The sequence below is a fragment of the Callorhinus ursinus genome, unplaced genomic scaffold, assembly GCF_003265705.2.
Source record: "Callorhinus ursinus isolate GAN/ISIS: 27379988/994484 unplaced genomic scaffold, GSC_fseal_2.0 scaffold15, whole genome shotgun sequence".
NCBI lineage: Eukaryota > Metazoa > Chordata > Mammalia > Carnivora > Otariidae > Callorhinus > Callorhinus ursinus.
In genome coordinates, this window is record NW_027397077.1 from 15,138,848 (window position 1) to 15,157,429 (window position 18,582).

The 18,582-nt window shown below is 39.2% G+C and overlaps 1 long non-coding RNA gene across 3 annotated transcripts in view; it reads left to right on the top strand.

Annotated features, from left to right (window-relative positions):
- LOC141374203 (uncharacterized) overlaps window positions 1–18,238 on the top strand; it is a 289,851-nt gene extending 271,613 nt beyond the window's left edge. For all 3 annotated transcript variants that reach the window (XR_012380914.1, XR_012380915.1, XR_012380916.1), the window contains one exon: window positions 18,061–18,238. This is a non-coding gene — a long non-coding RNA (uncharacterized lncRNA). The remainder of the gene's footprint in view (window positions 1–18,060) is intronic.
- Window positions 18,239–18,582: the final 344 nt, after the last annotated feature.

Sequence of the window (18,582 nt, forward strand, 5' to 3'; positions counted from 1 at the left end):
AAAAAGAAAAAGATAAAAACAAAAACAGAACAATACAAAAAAAAAAACCAGAATATGATCAAATATGATCAGGCTAGTGCATAGATCAGTGTCTCACACTAGATTTTGGGCGTATTTTGTTCTGTTAGAAAAAGTGCCTCCTAAAATTTTCAAGGAAGGAAGACTTATATATGTACAAAATAAGGGTTGATACAATGAAGGGATGGGAGATGACTGTAAACATGAAAATTATACAGGATTTTATAAAGGAATTGATAAGATAAGAAGTTGTTTGAGAAAAGAAAGAAGAAGATTTAAAAAAAAGAAAAAGAAAAAGAAAAACGAAAAAAAGAAAAGGGAGAGAATGTGATCAGGAGGAGACTAGAACAAAGCCATACACTAGTGATTTAGGGTATATTTTGATCTGCTAGAAGAAACAGTATATCAAAATTTTAAAGAGAGAACAACTTATATATATATGCCAAAAACAAGGGTAACTACTATGAAGGGATAAAATATGACTCTAAAAATGAAAAATAAAAAATGTTTTTTTAAAAAAGGGATTGATAAGATGTTGGTTGAAAAAGGGAAAAAGAAAAATTAAGAAAAAACATTTAAAAAATTAACTTTGAAAAACTAATGAATCATGGTAAAAAAAAGCAGTGAATTCTATGTGCAATATTCCCGTAGCGCTGGAGTTCTCCCGTTCTCCTTGATCGGTAAACTTGGTCTTGGCTTGCTGGCTGTTCGTGCTGATCTCTGGGGGAGGGTCCTGTTGCCGTGGTTTCCAAATGTCTTTGCCGAAGGCGGAATTGCCCCGCCCTTTTCGGTCCGGGCTAAGCAAGCTGCTCGGGTTTGCTATCAGGAGCTTTTGTTCCCTGCAAGCTCTCGGTACAGCTTTGGAGGACCAGGGCGAAAATGGTGGCCTCCCAATCTCCTCCAGGAGGAGCTGAGAACTCGGGGCCCCGCTCCTCAGTGCGCCCCCAAAGAAAAGCAGTCACTCCCGTCTCCCTGGTCTCTGGCTGCACTCCGTGCTCACCCGGCCTGTGACCGAGCGTTTCTATCTCTGGCACCCGACCCCGTGTGGTGTCTCCAAACCCAGCAGATCCCTGTGGTGTGCTTCTGCGCCACTCCTCCCGGGGGAGGGAGGGGAGACTCCCCGGATCTGCTGCTTGTTGGGTCCCTGCTGAAGGAGCAGTGGCCCGACTGGGCCGCGGATCACAGTTTATGGCCACCCCAAGCTGAGAGCCCGCGCCTCGGCTCCGTCTCTGCAGCCGGCTTCCCCGCTCCGATACCTGGAGCTCTGCCGCACTCAGGCACCCCCTGTCTTTCTGTGACCCCGAGGGTCCTGAGACCACACTGTCCCGCGATGGTTCCACCCCCCGCTTAGCCACTGGAGCAATGTCCCTCAGCGGAGCCGACTTCTAAAAGTTCCGATTTTGTGCTCCGCGGCTCTAGCACTTGCCAGAAGCGGCCGACGGAGGCCCCCTCCCCCGCTGTTTATCCTCCCGAATATCGCCTCAGATTCACTTCTCCGCACGTCCTACCTTCCAGTAAGTGGTCGCTTCTCTGTTCAGAGAGTTGTTGCTCCTCTCCTCTTCGATCTCCTGTTGAGTTCGTAGGTGTTCAGAATGGTTTGATCCCTATTCAGCTGAATTCCTGAACCAGACAAAATCCAGGTCTCCTACTCCTCCGTCATCTTGCTCCGCCCCCCCACCCTATGTTATTTCTTTGTGTGCTTGTTTGTTGGTTTATTGTTATTTGTCTCTGTCCACTAAAACATATTGTAAGGGGTCAGGTACTTACCTTGATAATCACTGAATAGTTCTGGGGCAGAGGAGGCACTCAATGGATATTTGTTGAATGAATGATTGAATGAATGAATCAGTCAATCGAAGGAAGGAATGACTGAATGAAAACAGCACAGCATCTGCAGCGAATACTCAATAAATGCTCATTCTCTTCCTTTACTGAAAGCACAGGCTGGAATTGGTTTCAAAATCAAGCAGAAAATAAGGAGGTGGCTGAGACACAGTATTGCATAGTGGAAAGAAGACAGGGTTTGGAGTCAGACTGGCCAGGGTTTCAGCTCTTCCTCCTAAGCCTTAGTTCCTTTGTTTATTAAATGGTAATAATGATAGCCATGCCACATGGAGTTGTAAGAATGAAATGAAATGACTTACAAAATGCTTAGTACCAAGACTTCTGTAAACTCTAAATAAATGGTTATTTCTATCATCATGAGACCTTGACAATTTGGTAAAGGTGAATTTTGTTGATTCATAAATACCTCCTTTTTCTCTGTCTCTTTTCAGAGTTGAGTTTGCTCAATTTGAGCGTCAAGTTTGTGTTGGTTTAAGGTTTAAGGGTTTGCAGGGTAGGGATAATTGAAAAACAAAGGAAAAATTAGACAAATTTCCTGTGGTTTTCTTCTGTAACCTTTTAGTTGAGCCATAGCACTTATGGTTTGTTTATCTTGATTGTCAAGGGACTCAAACTAAGAATCATCTTAATTTTATATAATTGGTGCTGTATTGACATATTGGGCAAAAGTAGTCAATCTTCACAAATGAATCTTCTCAACTGATTCAGATCGGATGCCCTTCAATCACATAATATACTGATTATTGTGGGCAAAAAATTGACTGAAAAGTATGGTTGATCCCATACTCATTTATAAAAGTGGTTCAAAATACAGCAAGTTTATATGATTTGTTCTAGGTCATCTTGTATGTGCATGGTATTAAAAGGGTGTGAGTCCACAGACTCATGGAGTAACGGTAAATCAGAGGGCAAATGTCCCAAATATTACCTCAGGATCAAAGCCTGTCATTCCTGGGCTGATGGCTAGTGGTTCCTGCTCTCTGTTTTTGCTCTCTTTGAGGCAAATTAGCAAAACTATGACTGAGTAGTTATCTTGAAAGTAATATCCTTTGTGTGTCAACCAGTCAAATCATTGGCAATTCCATATTGTTGGATGGAAGGGACTAAAGTCCCCAAAGATAAAAACTCTAACTCATTTTATATGAATTCTTTTGGAAAAATAATATTTCTTTTGGGAGAAAATGTTCCTGTCTTCCTTATTCAGTTCCCTCTACCTGGAGTGTCCTTTCCTTGTCCACCTCTGAATCTCTGAACTCTGCTCACTTCCCAATCCCTGCTACTTTCTCTATGAAGACCTTCTCTCTGTTGTACAGTACGGCAGCCACTAAGCATATGTGACTATTTAATTAAAATTAAATAAAATTAGGGGCAGCTGGGTGGCTCAGTTGGTTAAGTGTCTGCCTTCAGCTCAGGTGATGATCCCAGGGTCCTTGTATCAAGCCCCACATTGGGCTCCCTGCTCCCCGGAGAGCCTGCTTCTCCCTCTGCCTGCAGCTCCCCCTGCTTGTGCTCTCTCCCTCTGTCAGATAAACAAAATCTTTAAAAAAAATTAAATAAAATTAGAAATTCATTTCATTCACACTGGCCACATTTCAAGGACTTGATAGCTATTATCTGGCTGGTGGCTCTTCTACTGGATAGCACTGATAAAGAACATTTCCAATTGTAGAAAGTTCTATTGGATAGGACTACTCCAAGCACTGCAGATGAACATGCAATAGTCTCAACTTTCTCTGTCTTCTTGTGGAACTTCCTTGTTCCTTTTTAGAGTGTGTCACTTTCTTGATTGGTTGTATCAGTGACTGTTTTCAAAATGATGCTATGCAGAGTTCAAGATGATTCAGGATCCCCCAGTACCATGGCAGGAGATGCTAAATCATCTGGAATCCAGGACTTTGACCTTCCACTTCAACTAGGAGATATATTCACACACACACATTTTTTATCTGTTTTACCTGGTGGAGTTTTACGTGAGATTACTTTTGCTAAAAGTTTGAAAATCACTGCTCTCTTTACTCCTATTATATTTTCTACTCAGACCCCTTGAGAACAGGATTTACTTCTGATTCACTTCTTCATCTCCACACTATCTGGTTCAAGGTGTTGCCACAGAGGACACTTAGAGATTTCTGGTTGGTTGAATGAATGAGGAAAACCCTAGAGACTATGGCCTAATGCAACTCCCTTCTATAGACCCTACAGTACAATTACTGACACTTGTTTGCAATCGGATCCCCCGCCAATCAAGGATTGGGTGATTTTTCCCAATGTCCTTATCACTGTCATTGTTAGCAAAAACGTAGTTTATGGCATTTTATGCTCCATCAATTACTTTCTCTTCTCTCTAACAATTTTTTGCGTTTTGATTTACAGTTGTGATTTACCTTTTCTGATCTGTTTGTACCCCTTAACAACCTTCCATTCATCCAGTTCTCCCTCTAGAGAGTTTAACCAGATTGGCCAATTAACACTTCCTTTTTAACAAACGGATAAATATTTCAGTCTACTCAAGTATGGAGGACACCTTGTAGTGATGAGATAAATCAGGACTTCCCTATAGATTTTTTTTAACCTAGAGAGAGTGCATCCCTTGAAGCAATTACAGCAATAATAATAATAATAATGCACACACATAGACATATTTCATGGTTATATATCCACTGGGAGCCTTGATTTCTCCTTGGAGTCAAGGACTGTGGGATCACATGAGATTTCTCAATTTGCTTGGAGGTTAGATGTGTTCTGTTGTTTAATAATTATAACATATGATGAACGTTAGTGCAAAATGGGTTTAGCCAAAATGTATGATGCCTGACATCTGTTTCCACACCTTCACCATAAGATCACTAGAATTATGTAGTATTATCATACATTCTAAAAGAGAATTTATCATTTTTCTATTCCAGATGGTTCTGGCCTCCCTGCTAACTAGCTACTCAGATAAATTGGGTGATAATTCTAAGAAAACACAATTCATATATTAAAGTGTTAGCTCATTCCAAAGAATGAGTATCACATTTTTACTCCTTAGCTCTTTATTCATACAGTTACTTGCTATGTCTCTTAATGAATTACTGGGTTTGCTGAAACACTAAATTGTCTTTTTATAACTGAGGGACAATGAGTTGGCTTTTGATGCACTACTAATTTATAACTGTGCAGGTGATGGTCTCAGCATCAAAACTGTGATATTCTTTTATCAAGACTAATTCCAATGTAGTATTTCAATTTAGTTTTCATGAAAGCATTCAATTTGCATTTAAAAAGCAGTCAATATAGGATAATAAAATGGTGTCAACTGATCACTAATGAGCTGTTCTACTTGTATGACACTGCCCTTCTTACCATGAATTGTCTTGGACTGACATCCACTACTCTGGGTGCCAGCCAAAAAGACGTGAATGCCTGCTAGTGTCATACACCCAGGGATACTAAATATGGATATACTGAATGACTGATTGACTATTCATTCCATCTATGCCAATGTAACTGGGTATGTGAGAGACATAAAACTGAACCAGACACAATATATAACCTAGTTGAGCAGTCATGAAAATAGCTAATAATAGTACAAAGGAGGGAAATAAGTGCCCTAATGAAAGTCCAGCCAAGCTAGACAGGAATCCAGAGGGAGGAGAGCTTGTTTTCCTGTGGAGGTTGGGAGGGCTTTACAGATGCATGGCATTAGAGCAAGACCTAAAAACGAATTATGTCTAAAGAGGGCAGAAGAACATTTTTGACAATGTATTGGTTTTCTATTGCTGCTGTAACAAAAGGCCAAAAACTTGGTTTAAAACAACATCAATTTATTATCTCATAGTTTCAGTGGGTCAGAAGATTAGTACAGTATGACTCAGTTGGTTCTTCACTTAGGTTCTTACAAGGACAAAATCTAAGTATCTGCAGGACTACATTTCCTTCTGGAGACTCTGGGGAAGAGTCCACTTTTCCCATTGAGCTTCCAAGCTCATTGAGATTGTTGGCAGAATTCAATTCCTTGTCATTGTAACACTGAAGTCCCAATTTCCTGCTGGCTGCCAACTGGGAGCCTCTCTTCCCTCTTAGAACTGTCTGTATTCCTCATCCCATTGCCCTTTCTATCTCAAATCTCTCTGCCTTCTCCTTCTACTGCATGTCTGTAACTCTGACCAAAGAAAGTTCTGTAAAGGGCTCATGTGATTAAATTAGATTGAGTCTACCCAGTTAATTCAGGATAGTGTCCTTATTTTAAGATCTGTAACATTAATTACGTTTGCAAGTCCCTTTTGCTATGTAACATAACATAGTCGCAGGTTCCAAGGATGAGGCCATGTAGATATTTTGGTGGCCATTACGTCTACCACAATGATGGAAAGCAGTCAAAACTGAGGGGCTCTTAATGGCATTGGTGAGGAGGTAGGCCTGTGCTGAGTGACAGAACAGGAAACTAACTGGGAGGCAAAGTTGATCACTTCTTTCCATGTGTTCCTATAATACTTTGGTGACTCCACTAGGAGTACACCCAGGTGTGTTGAATTGTTTTTCATTTCATCCTTGAGACCAGGGACCTGGCTCTGTGCAGTTTTGCACATGACGGCTAGCACTCTGCCTTCTCTCCTGATGGGTAATTGATACATATTTTTGCAGTTGAGTTAAAGGAAAGTGATGGTAATTGATGATAGAAAAATAGCATTTCGTAGGCCAAGGAGTAAATCTTTAAATGAGAACTGTCAGAGAGAGGTGGTAGGGGAAATGATTTCAGCAAGGATCTTGTTGGCAAGACAGGAATCACAGTGTGGAGTAGACTCCATCTTCTCTCATGCTTGCCATTTCTTCCACTCTTAGACCCTGTACCCTCTTGAAACCTTCTGATTTTGGAGTAATTGCTGTACCAGCTTTTGGTATTTTTAGGCAAGTTCATTGTTTTCCAAGCTTCTCAGTAGTCCATAGCCCTGCTGCACTGCAATGTGTTCCTCACGTCTTGAGTAAATGTAGTTTGGTATCAGCTTACCATCTAAGGGCCATTTAGTTCACTTGTTTGGTTAGCAGGATTAGCCTCTGACTATGTTATTTCTTTGGGTTGAATACAAAGGCTATGTTTTGGAAGTCAGCTGTTCTGGATTGTGGTTTGTCTACCTCACATAACCTTTCTGAGGCTTAGTATTCTCATCCACAAAATGGGGATATGACACCTCATAGATCGCCATTCAGATTAAATGAGAGTATGAAGGTAAGTGCTTGATCCTTACTCATTAATTAAATTGATTAATGGTTTTTGAGTATCAGTCCTCAACTCCTCCTTAAAATGACTGTAGCCCAGGGTCTTATTGGCTACACTAGTTATACATGTAATTTATACGTGAAATACCTAAAATATAAGGAAAAAGAAACATGGTGGCAGTTGAGACCCTAGTGATAGGTTATCTCCTCTTCTTCCTCCCAACTGGCCCCTCTTTCCTACTTTTCCTCCCCTATTGCATGGGTGCCTCTGTCTCTGTCCTGGAAAAATATGGAACAGACTTAGTGTCTGGGTTCTTCTGAAAACCTGAGGAAGTCCCCAGTCCAGCCTGCCCTGAAATTCCTCTTCTTTAGGATTTGTCTTACTTTTCATTTGGCAACTCATCATGTGCTATCTTGTGATATTTATTCTCTTATTTTAAATAACAAGTGTTTGTGTCTTATCTCTCAAACCATTTAAGAGCTTCTAGTCACCCATTCAAACACATTTTTGGGTGCCTACGATGTTCTAGGTACTGGAGAGGTAGTGGGGTCAGGATACACACAGATAGACAAGCCCTTGAGTTGGCAGTCTGATGTGGAAGATGGACAGTTAAACAATTGACTAGGATCAGTGTGGCATGTTGTTACAAGAGAGAGAAAGGGGGTTTTAGGAGGCCACTATCTTTATGCAGTCCATAGTGCCTTGCATTTGGTAGGTACTCAATAAATATTAACAGACTAAAAATGTTTATAATTTTACCCTGTTGGGAATTCGATTCAGCGGTATTATAGATTGCTGTCTCTCAATTTGAGATCAGCCTCCATCTGAGATTTCCCAGTAGGTCATGAAGACTAATGGACTATCTCCCTATTCCCCAGTCAGCACCTGTATCACTGCCCTCGCCAGGCCTATCGCAAGTCTGACTGCCCATAATTTCTTTGTTGCCCTACTAATAAACTATTAATAGTTTAACCCAGTGACTCAGGGCTTACTATGTACTTGAGAATCTATCCATGTACCAAGGAACCCTCTTTATTTTTGTTGCCCAATTCTTTTTATTTTTGTCTTCTTTTCTAGTGTTGATTTTAAAGAAATAGGGATGTATTTCTTTTTTTTTAAGATTTTATTTACTTATTTGACAGAGAAAGACACAGTGAGAGAGGGAACACAAGCAGGAGGAGTGGGAGAGGGAGAAGCAGGCTTCCTGCTGAGCAGGGAGCCCGATGCGGGGCTCGATCCCAGGACCCTGGGATCATGACCCGACCTGAAGGCAGATGCTTAACGACTGAGCCTCCCAGGCACCCCTAGGAATGTATTTTTTTATGGACAGGAATGTATTTCAGGAGCCAGTGAAACAAAGACAAACTATTTTTGCTCTCCCTTCTTGATTGCTCTGAATTTCTGATTATTTTGTGAAGGATTGAGAGAGGGCTCATGGATACCCTCAGAGGACTTTTAGATGGACAAGTTTACAGGACATGATACTCAAGATAACAGGCCTTTTATGTATGTTGCTTATTCCGTATGTATGCAGTTTTCAGAGGTATCGCTCAGTACATTTGCTCCTTCCCCTTGAAGTCCCAGAACATTTCCCACATACATCCAAGGACAGTGTGCCTTCCAACTCCCCTCAAACCAGTGAGCATTCTCAAGCAGCAGCTCATGAGGGTGCAGGAGAGGAGAATTATGTTACTCTGATCTTTTGCTCCTGACAACCTTCCTTATGTGTGATGAAATATAAATAGTATAAACCATGATTCACTGTTAAACCTGGAAGAGAAACGACACTGAGATTCATAAATTAATGTTAAATCTATTTTCCACAGTGATTGCAGGATTAGGGAGAGCTCACTCACCTGTAGTTAGCAATGACAAATGATCACTGAAGACTCATGTTATTCAGTTTTCAGTGACAATTTTAAGAAAAATATTAAAAATACTTTATGAAATCATGAATGTAGCATTTGTTAAAGTGCCTTTTTACCCAATATCTTTTTTAAAAAAAAATCACAGGGCCCCATAATTACCTGAACTTCCTGACATACTAATTAACTCTGATTTAAAACAGCCATTATTTTTAGAGTTAAGCTTAGTGAACATTGTCTAATATTATTATGCAACCATTAATATGACTAGGGAAAAATGAGATAAGAAAAAGAAGGCAGTAATTAAGATGAGTAATTTGCTAACAAAGTTGAACTGAAGCAGGTTGGTGACTCTTCAGCATGTGATAATGTACATTATTGGTATAATTTATCTTTCAAACTAAATGACTCTACTTATCCCCTGGCCTGTCTATGTTAGATTTTTGTTTTTATAGCTATTGGCAAATGGAATGATAGACTTTAGAATGAGTCCTTGGAAGTCATTACTCGGCAAGTTCAGGAATTTTGACCTCTGAATATTTTATGAAACTAACTAGATTTAGGTGCTTTCCTAAGATGTAATTAGAGGAAAAATTCAGAATGCATTCAGTGGGGAAATTTTTTTTCAGCATACAGTAGAATCCAACATAAAATATCCTTTATTGTTTTTCAAAAGAGTGATCAATAAGCTACCAGCAGTATCAGGACCATATTATTTGAGGTCAGTGAAATCATGACTGAAATCAATATTCTTCATCCACATCCAATGTAAAAGAAGAATTAAATAAATAATCTGGATGTTATATTTAAGTGGTTCCATGGATGTAAATCCATGGATGTATGGATGTAAATCATACATTTGATAAAATTATCCACATGTTAGATAAGAGCTAGTTATGTGTTAGTCACCATTCTAAGTGCTGGAGATTATCCAAGGAATAAGACAAACAAAATTCCTGCACTCAAGGAGCATACATTCTAATGGCAGGAATCAGAAAATAAATCAATTAACATAAATAAACAATAAAATATCAGATTGTGACAAGTGCTATGAAGCAAAAAGCAGAATGATATCATAGAGTGTGAGTGGAGGACTGCTTTCAAAAGAGATGCCAGGGAAAGCAAATCTGAGAAGGTGGTATTCTAAGCCAAGATCTAAATAATATGAATGAGCAGGTTACACCCTGGATAGAGGGGACCTAGTGCAAAGTCCTCAGACATAGATGACCTTGTTGTGTTCATGGAACAAAGAGAAGTCCAGAGAGGTTGAAGCCCAGTGAGTGATGGGATAGTCACTAATAAACTGAGATTTCAGATGCAGCAGGGTAAGGTGATGCAAGGCTTCCCAGCCATGGTAAGGATTTAGTCCAAGTGCAATAGGAAGCTCTTAGTGGGTCTTAATCAGAGAATGGCATGTTCTAACTTGCATGATTAAAGACTGGTTCTGGGGAAGAACCAGTTAGGACGTGTCAGTCAGGACTGAAGAAGTGGGTGAGAATGGAGAGAGAGAGAAGCAGGTGGATTAGGAACATATTTTAGAGGTAATAACTCTTGCAGTCGAAGTGGATGTCAGGCAAGAGAAGTCAAGGATGACGTTTAGGTTTTTGGCACCAACAAGAGGGTAAGTGTTGTATAATGCCTGTTACTACACTTTGAGATGGGGGTAAGCTAGGAGAAGAGATGGGGTTTTCTTTTTATGGTTGGGAAGGGATTGGAGAGAGGGTGGTAGGTAGGAATCAAGGGTTCTGTTTTGAATATGTTACATTCCAAATGTGTATTAGACATTTAATCAATCATCTGTATGCTTTTTTAAAGTTACAGTTCTCAGATTCATCCATGTCACTTAGGAATATATTTGGTTTCAGGTAAGAAAACAACCACGTGGAAGTGGCTTAAACAAATAGGGACTGGTTTCCTTCATATAGAACCACATAGAGACATGTGGCACAGACCTGTGCTCAACCATGTCATCAAAGACCCAGATTCTTTGTAGTGCTCTATGATGCTATCCTTAGCATTTGGGTCCTTGCTATGGCTATAAGAGGGTGGCTGCAGCTCCAGACTTTAGTGTACACGTTTAAGTCATTTAAGTCAGAAAGAAGTGGGTAACATGGTGCTAGAAGCATTTATCTTTTATATATATATATGTATGTGCAAACTTTTCTGAAGCTCTCATCAGAGACTTACACTTATTCTCATTGACCAGAGCTGTGTCACATTGCAACCCTTAACTGCAGGGGAAACCTGGAAAAGAGAACATCTAGCTGGGCACATTGGTGCCCTATACAAAATTCGGGTTATAACAACAAGAGAGAAAAGGCACTTGATATTGGGTAGACAATTAACAAGTGTCTGCCAATCCAGGGTCTTCCAATTTAGAAGTTCTGGAGCAGGAGAAGTTGGGGAGGCTGATAGTGCCACACATTCTAATGCAAGCTAAGATTGCATAAAAGCTGGTATAGACAACAAGTAGAGAGCTCAAGAATGGACTGAGCAGGACTTCCTCTTCCTCCTTGATTCTTAAAAATACATTTTATACCATCATTTACCTCTTCAGAGATTAACAGGACAATGGATGTGGACCACTTTGTCTTCCGAGGTTGCCCTTTTGCACCTCTCTGTGGAATAAATTAGCTTATTATTTCAGAGGTAATTGTGAACTTTTATCTTCTAAAATGTCATAATTTCCCTTATCTGGGGACCCCACACCTTCCTGGAGTCAGGATGGGTTTTAGAAACATAGCTTTCTCCAACTGCTGGGTGAAATGATTGTTTCTGCACACCCACCTCTCCAATTCTGTCCTGTATCAGGCTCAGTCTGTCATATTCATCATGTAAGTCAGAACAAGAGTGGATGGCAGGCCCAGTTATCTTGAGCTTGGGTATAATACAATGTGTCACTCCCCATTACAGAAATTATCATTAATTATTAACAGCAACATCTTTGGCATGATGTATTGTCTACCTTGTCACTGCCAAAAATGGGATGGTGATTAATGGATGCCCCTTGGATGGAATACAGCAAAGTACAATGTAGAAAAGGAAGCTCAGGAACTTGGAAAAAAAGCACAGAGTACTGAATAGCTTGGTGTCTCTCTCTGACTCTCTCTTTCTTTCAACACAGACATGCTCTAAAAAGGTGGAAAAAACAGGCATTTGCCAAGTTGGAAAGAAAATATATTTTTTTTCTTAAATTCTAGACAACAAGACATTTTAGACTTCCTCTTTGTTTTTATCTAATCATTTGAACCTGGTGTTATATGTAGGGCCTGTGCAGGACAAAGTTAATTTTTGGAGCTATCCACTTCCTTTATGTTCTTTCCTATGCTTTTTGTTCTTTCCATGTTCTTTACATGCTTTCAGGGCCATTTTTCCTATGTGTCTATGCCCTTGAACTTTCCCAACTAGTATCTCCACCATCAGTACAAGAACTCTAGGAGTATGCAATTTAGAGTTGGTGCAGAGGCTTAATCATGCTATCAAGAACCTAGACCCCTTTCTAGACTCTGCTTCACCATCCTTAGCTTATTGGCTGTTCTTCATGGTTGGAATATAGCTGCTATAGCCCCAAGCATCCCATCCACATTCAAAACAGAAAGTAGGGGAAAGGATGGTGCCAGCGGCATCTATTTCCTTTTCATTAGCAAAGGAAAAGCTTCCCCATGAATCCCTAAACTGTAAGGAAAGCTGGGAAAAAGCATATTTACCTTAGCAAGACTGGAATTCTGGATGCTAGAATAAAGGAGGCAATAGATTGATGTTTCCACTTAGCTGGGTGATGACTATATTGATGACCATGAGTTATGGATGACGAATGCATTCTACCCCATAGATAACAAGTGAGGCTTCCTGCACAGATGCACATCACAGGAGGCGGAGGGGGGACACTAACTAGGCTTGAAGGCAGGCTGGTGAGAAATGTAGATCCTTTTAAGTTAGACCTTGTAAACTTACGCTGTGTGTAAGATTTAAGCTGCCTCCATGACTTCATTCTCTCTGAACTTTGGCAATGAATCAGTGGCTCCTGTCCAGGGTCTTTAGGAGTATCTATCACCCTGAGAAAGGGAGGAAAGATATCTGGAGTCCATGTCTTTTTAAAAGGAGGTTATAATGCTCTGACACAGAGTGTAATATTTGCTCTTACCTGGAGATCAAGCAATTAATAATATTTTATCATAAAATGTCAAAAGAATGTTAATATAGTAATCTGAGTCAAAATAAAAATAAAAATTTCTACTATGTTCAGAGCAACACTGGCACTCTTTCCTCATGGACTAATGGTTTTTTATTTGTGTGCTTTTACCTCCTCACACTTATTTTTAATGGTGGTATTATCTGTGTTAAAAAAATGGTGTTAAAAAATTGTGGTATAATTTATATACAGCCAAATCCTCAAGTCTTAAGTATACTATTCAATCAAACTTTTTAATGAAATATATCAAGGCACAAAACATTAATACCACTTCAGGAAAGTTCCTTTATGCCCCTTCCCCATCATTCCTCCCTCCTCTCCTCCAGCAGAAACAACCACTAATCTGATTTTTATCACTAAGGTTAGTTTTACATATTTTTGAATTTCATATAAATTGAATCATTCAGAATGCTCTTTGGTTTCTTTCACTCAGCATAATATTTTTTGAGATTGACTTATGTTGTTACATGGGTCTGTAGATTATTCCTTTTTATTGCCTATTAGTATTCAGCTGCATGATTATAACACAATTTATATACCCAATGTCCTGATGAGGGACATCTGACTTTTGTTCATCTTTGTGCTACTAGGAATAAAGCTGCTATCAACATTTGTGAACAAGGCTTTTTGTGGACAAATACTTTTATTTTTCTTGTGTAAAAAACTAGAAATGGAATTGCTGTCTTATATGGTATTGTATGTTTATATTTTAAAGAAATTGCCAGATAGTTTTCCAAAGTTGTATCATTTTATACTCTTACCAGCAATGTGTGAGAGTTCCAGTTGCTCCATATTCTCTCTAATATTTGATGTAATTAGGCTTTTAAATTTTTGATGGTTGGGTTTTGGTACCTCATGGTTTTAATTTCTGTTGCACTGATGACCAGTAATGTTAAATATGTTTTCATCTGTGTATTGGCTATTTGTGTATCTTCTTTTTCAGTGTCTGTTCAAATATTTTTGCCGAGTTTTTTATGGGACTGTTTGTCTTTTTATTTTTTGAGTTATGGGAGTTCTTTATGTATTCTGGGTACAAGTCATTTGTTAAATATATACATTGTGAATATTTCTTTTAGTTTGTGGTTTGCCTGTTCATTTCCTTTACAGTATTTTTGATAAGTAGAAGCTTTTAATTTGAATGAAATCCAAGTTAAGTTTTTTTTTAATGGTTTATGCTTTCTGTTTCTTCTCTAAAAAGTGTTACTTGAAGGTCACAGAGATATTCTCCTATTTCCTCTAATAATTCAATTGTTTTTACTTTTATGTCTACATCTATATGATCCATCTTGAATTGATTTTTCTGTCTATGGTGTGAGGTAGGGGTCTGGCTGCCTTTTTTAAAAAATTTATTTTTAATTTTTTCCCAAATGTGGACAATAATAATACATAGAAAATCTGGTAAGCTTTCAAAATTAGAGATAGTCTTGGTTTCTGGCCCACTCTGCTGTGGCTAATGGGATAGCAAATGCATACAGTTTAGTGACTAAGAGCATGGTTTGGAATCACAGTTCTGCCAGTTGCTAACAATGTGATGTTTGTAAATTAATCATCTCTATTTCTTCATCTATAAAATAGCAATAGTATCTGGCCATAGGGTCTGTGTAAATTTTCTATCTGTAAAGTAACAATAGTTCCTATGTTATGGGATTAATATGAAGATAAAAAGAATTTGTATATGTACAGTACTTGAATGACTACCCAACACTAACTACTTTATAATGCTAGCTATAATATATAATGTAGCCTAACTCAATTTCCTCCCTTGATCTTTCTTATTTCAGACTGGCCATTCATTGAGTGCTTACCAATGGAGGGAATCTGTGTTAGGTACTGGGAATGGTACAGTGCATAGGACAGATGTGGTCCCTGCTGTCATGATTTTTCAGTTTACTGAGGGAGAAAGATATTAATCAAATATCATGAAAAGTATAGAGGTAGTATATAGAGTATAAGGCGGTCTAAAATTCTAAGCCCCATTCTCTTCTGGGAAGTCAGGGAAAGCCTTTCTGAGGATGAGAAGTGGACCAAAAATGAAGAGTATGGAGCCATCTAACTGATGGCAAGCTCATTAAGGGCAGGAACTAAATTTGCTTATTGTTCCCCCCAACATCATTCAGCTTGAGAAGCCTAAATGCTTGTTGAGAATCTGTCATTTAAGGGAAAAGACATATAAAGCAGTGCCTGTCAAAAAAAGTTTCCTAAATGAGGGACTGAATGAAGGAATGAAATAAATATATTTATTGGGTGCTTAAAACAGTAGGCAGCATGAAGGTGTGATGGGTCTCTCAGATGTCAATCTTTTTTTCTTTTTATTCTTTTCAAATTTGTGTTTTTATTTCCTTTGGGTAAATATCCAGCAATAGAATTACTGGATTATATGGTATTTCTATATTTAATTTTTGTTTTCCTCAGTAGTTGCACCAATTTACTTTCCCACCAACAGTGCATGGGGTTCCCTTTTCTCTACACCCTCACCAACACTTGTTATTGCTTGTCTTTTTGATAATAGCCACTCTGACTGGTATGAGGTGATAACTCATTGTGGTTTTGACTTGCATTTCCCTGATGATGAGTGATATTGGGTATCTTTTCATGTATCTGTTGGCCATTTGCATGTCTTCTTTGGAAAAAAATGTCTATTAAGGTGCTCTGCCCTTTCTTTAATCATATTGTTTATTTATTTATTTATTTATTTTGGTGTTGAGTTGTATGAATTCTTTATATATTTTGGATATTAACCCCTTATCAGATATTCATTTGCAAATATCATTTACAAATATCATTTACAAATATCTTCTCCCATTCAGTAGGTTGCCCTTCTGTTTTGTTGATGGCTTCTTTTGCTATGCAAAAGATTTTTATTTTGATGTACTCCCAATAGTTTTTCTTTATTATGTTATGTTAATCACCATACATTACATCATTAGTTTTTTTTCATTTTTATTGTTATGTTAATCACCATACATTACATCATTAGTTTTTGATGTAGTGTTCCATGATTCATTGTTTGTGCATAACACCCAGTGCTCCACGCAGAATGTGCCCTCTTTAATACCCATCATCAGGCTAAACCATCTCCCCACCCACCTCCCCTCTAGAACCCTCAGTTTGTTTCTCAGAGTCCATAGTCTCTCATGGTTCTTCTCCCCCTCCGATTCCCCCCTTCATTTTTCCCTTCCTACTATCTTCTTCTTTTTTTAACATATAATGTATTATTTGTTTCAGAGATACAGGTCCGTGATTCAACAGTCCTACACAATTCACAGAGCTCACCATAGCACATACCCGCCCCAATGTCTATCACACAGCCACCCCATCCCTCCACTCCAGCAACACTCAGATGTCGATCTTGAGTTTCTGATGCATTCACTATTTTTTTAAACATATAATGTATTATTTGTTTCAGGGGTACAGGTCTGTGATTCATTAGTTTTACACAATTCACAGTGCTCACCATAGCACATAGCCTCCCCAGTGTCCATCACCCAGCCCCCCCATCCCTCCCACCTCCCTCCCCTTCAGCAACCCTCAGTTTGTTTCCTGAGATGAAGAGTCTCTTATGGTTTGTCTCCCTCTCTGTTTTCATCTTGTTTCATTTTTCCCTCCCTTCCCTTATGATCCTCTGCCTTGTTTGTCAAATTCCACATATCAGTGAGATCATATGATACTTGTTTTTCTCTGATTGACTTATTTCACTTACCATAATACCCTCTAGTTCCACCCACGTTGTTGCAAATGGCAAGATTTCAATTTTTGATGGCTGCATAATATTCCATTGTATATATATACCACTTCTTCTTTATCCATTCATCTGTTGATGGACATCTAGGTTCTTTCCATAGTTTGGCTATTGTGGACATTGCTGCTATAAACATTGGGGTGCATGTGCCCCTTTGGATCACTACATTTGTATCTTTGGGGTAAATACCCAGTAGTGCAATTCCTGGGTCATAGGGTAGCTCTATTTTCAACTTTTTGAGGACCCTCCATACTGTTTTCCAGAGTGGTTGCACCAGCTTGCATTCCCACCAGCAGTGTAAGAGGATTCCCTTTTCTCCACATCCTCACCAACATCTGTCATTTCCTGACTTGTTAATTTTAGCCATTCTGACTGGTGTAAGATGGCATCTCATTGAGGTTTTGATTTGGATTTCCCTGATACCAAGTGATGTTGAGCACTTTTTCATGTGTCTGTTGGCCATTTGGATGTCTTCTTTGGAAAAATGTCTGTTCATGTCTTCTGCCCATTTCTTGATTGGATTATTTGTTCTTTGGGTATTGAGTTTGATAAGTTCTTTATAGATTTTGGATACTAGCCCTTTATCTGATATGTCATTTGCAAATATCTTCTCCCATTCTATCAGTTGTCTTTTGGTTTTTTTGACTGTTTCCTTTGTTGTGCAAAAGCTTTTTCTCTTGATGAAGTCCCAATAGTTCATTTTTGTGATTTATTCACTATTGAGAAACACACTATTATGTGTCTCAGTTACTAAGATGCTGCCTGAGTCTCCTCTCATCTTAGAGGAGTCAGGAAGGCTGCCCTGGGCAGAGATTAATGAAGCAGCTGGAGTGAGCATGGGTAGGTATAGGCAGAAGGAAGGGCTCTTACTTGAAGCTCTGAGAACTGCTGAAACCCAGGGAGCCTCCTGGTGGGGGAGGGAGGGCTGTAAACCAGAGAAGGGTATCCAGACAGTTCTCTGTATGGAAGAGAAGAATGCAAGCAAGGGAGCCAACAGCAGGCAGGTTGAGCCACTGCAGTTTCATCCTGGACCAATGGCTATGCGTGCTCACCTTGTCTTCATTGAGCTGTGGCTTACTGTGTCTGGAAGGGCCACCTGTGTCTGAAATTCATCATCTAGTATGGGAGAAAATGCAGAAACAAATAGGGGAGTGCTGTTAAAAGCCACCTAATAGATTATTCTTTAACATTTCTCGATAAGGTGGCACCTGAGCTGAATCTTGCAGTGTCCTAGAGTTGCCTGGGTGAAAACAAGTGGAAAGAACAGAAGGAATGCTTGGCAGAAGCAGGAGAGAACACAGCATATTTCCTCTCTAATAACTTGTCCTGATTCTGGCATCTACAAATGCTAACATCTCTGAATTTAGCTGGGCTATTTTGGAAGGTAATTAATTTTTTGTCTGCAGCACCACTTGGGACAATGAATATCCATGAGGTTTCCACTCATCATGAAAAACATACTTTTATTTGTTTTAAATTTGTCTAAGTGCTTCCTAGTTTAATATTTTCTTCTTTTTTTGCTACATACTTTTCCTTTTTTTAAAAAGATTTATGTATTTATTTTAGAGAGAGAGAGAGGGCAGGGGGAGGGGCAGAGAGAGAGGGAGAGAGAGAATCTCAAGCAGATTCCCCACCTAGTGCAAAGCCTGATACAGGGCTTGATATCAGGACACACGAGATCATGACCTGAGCCAGAATCAAGAGACGGATGCTTAACTGACTG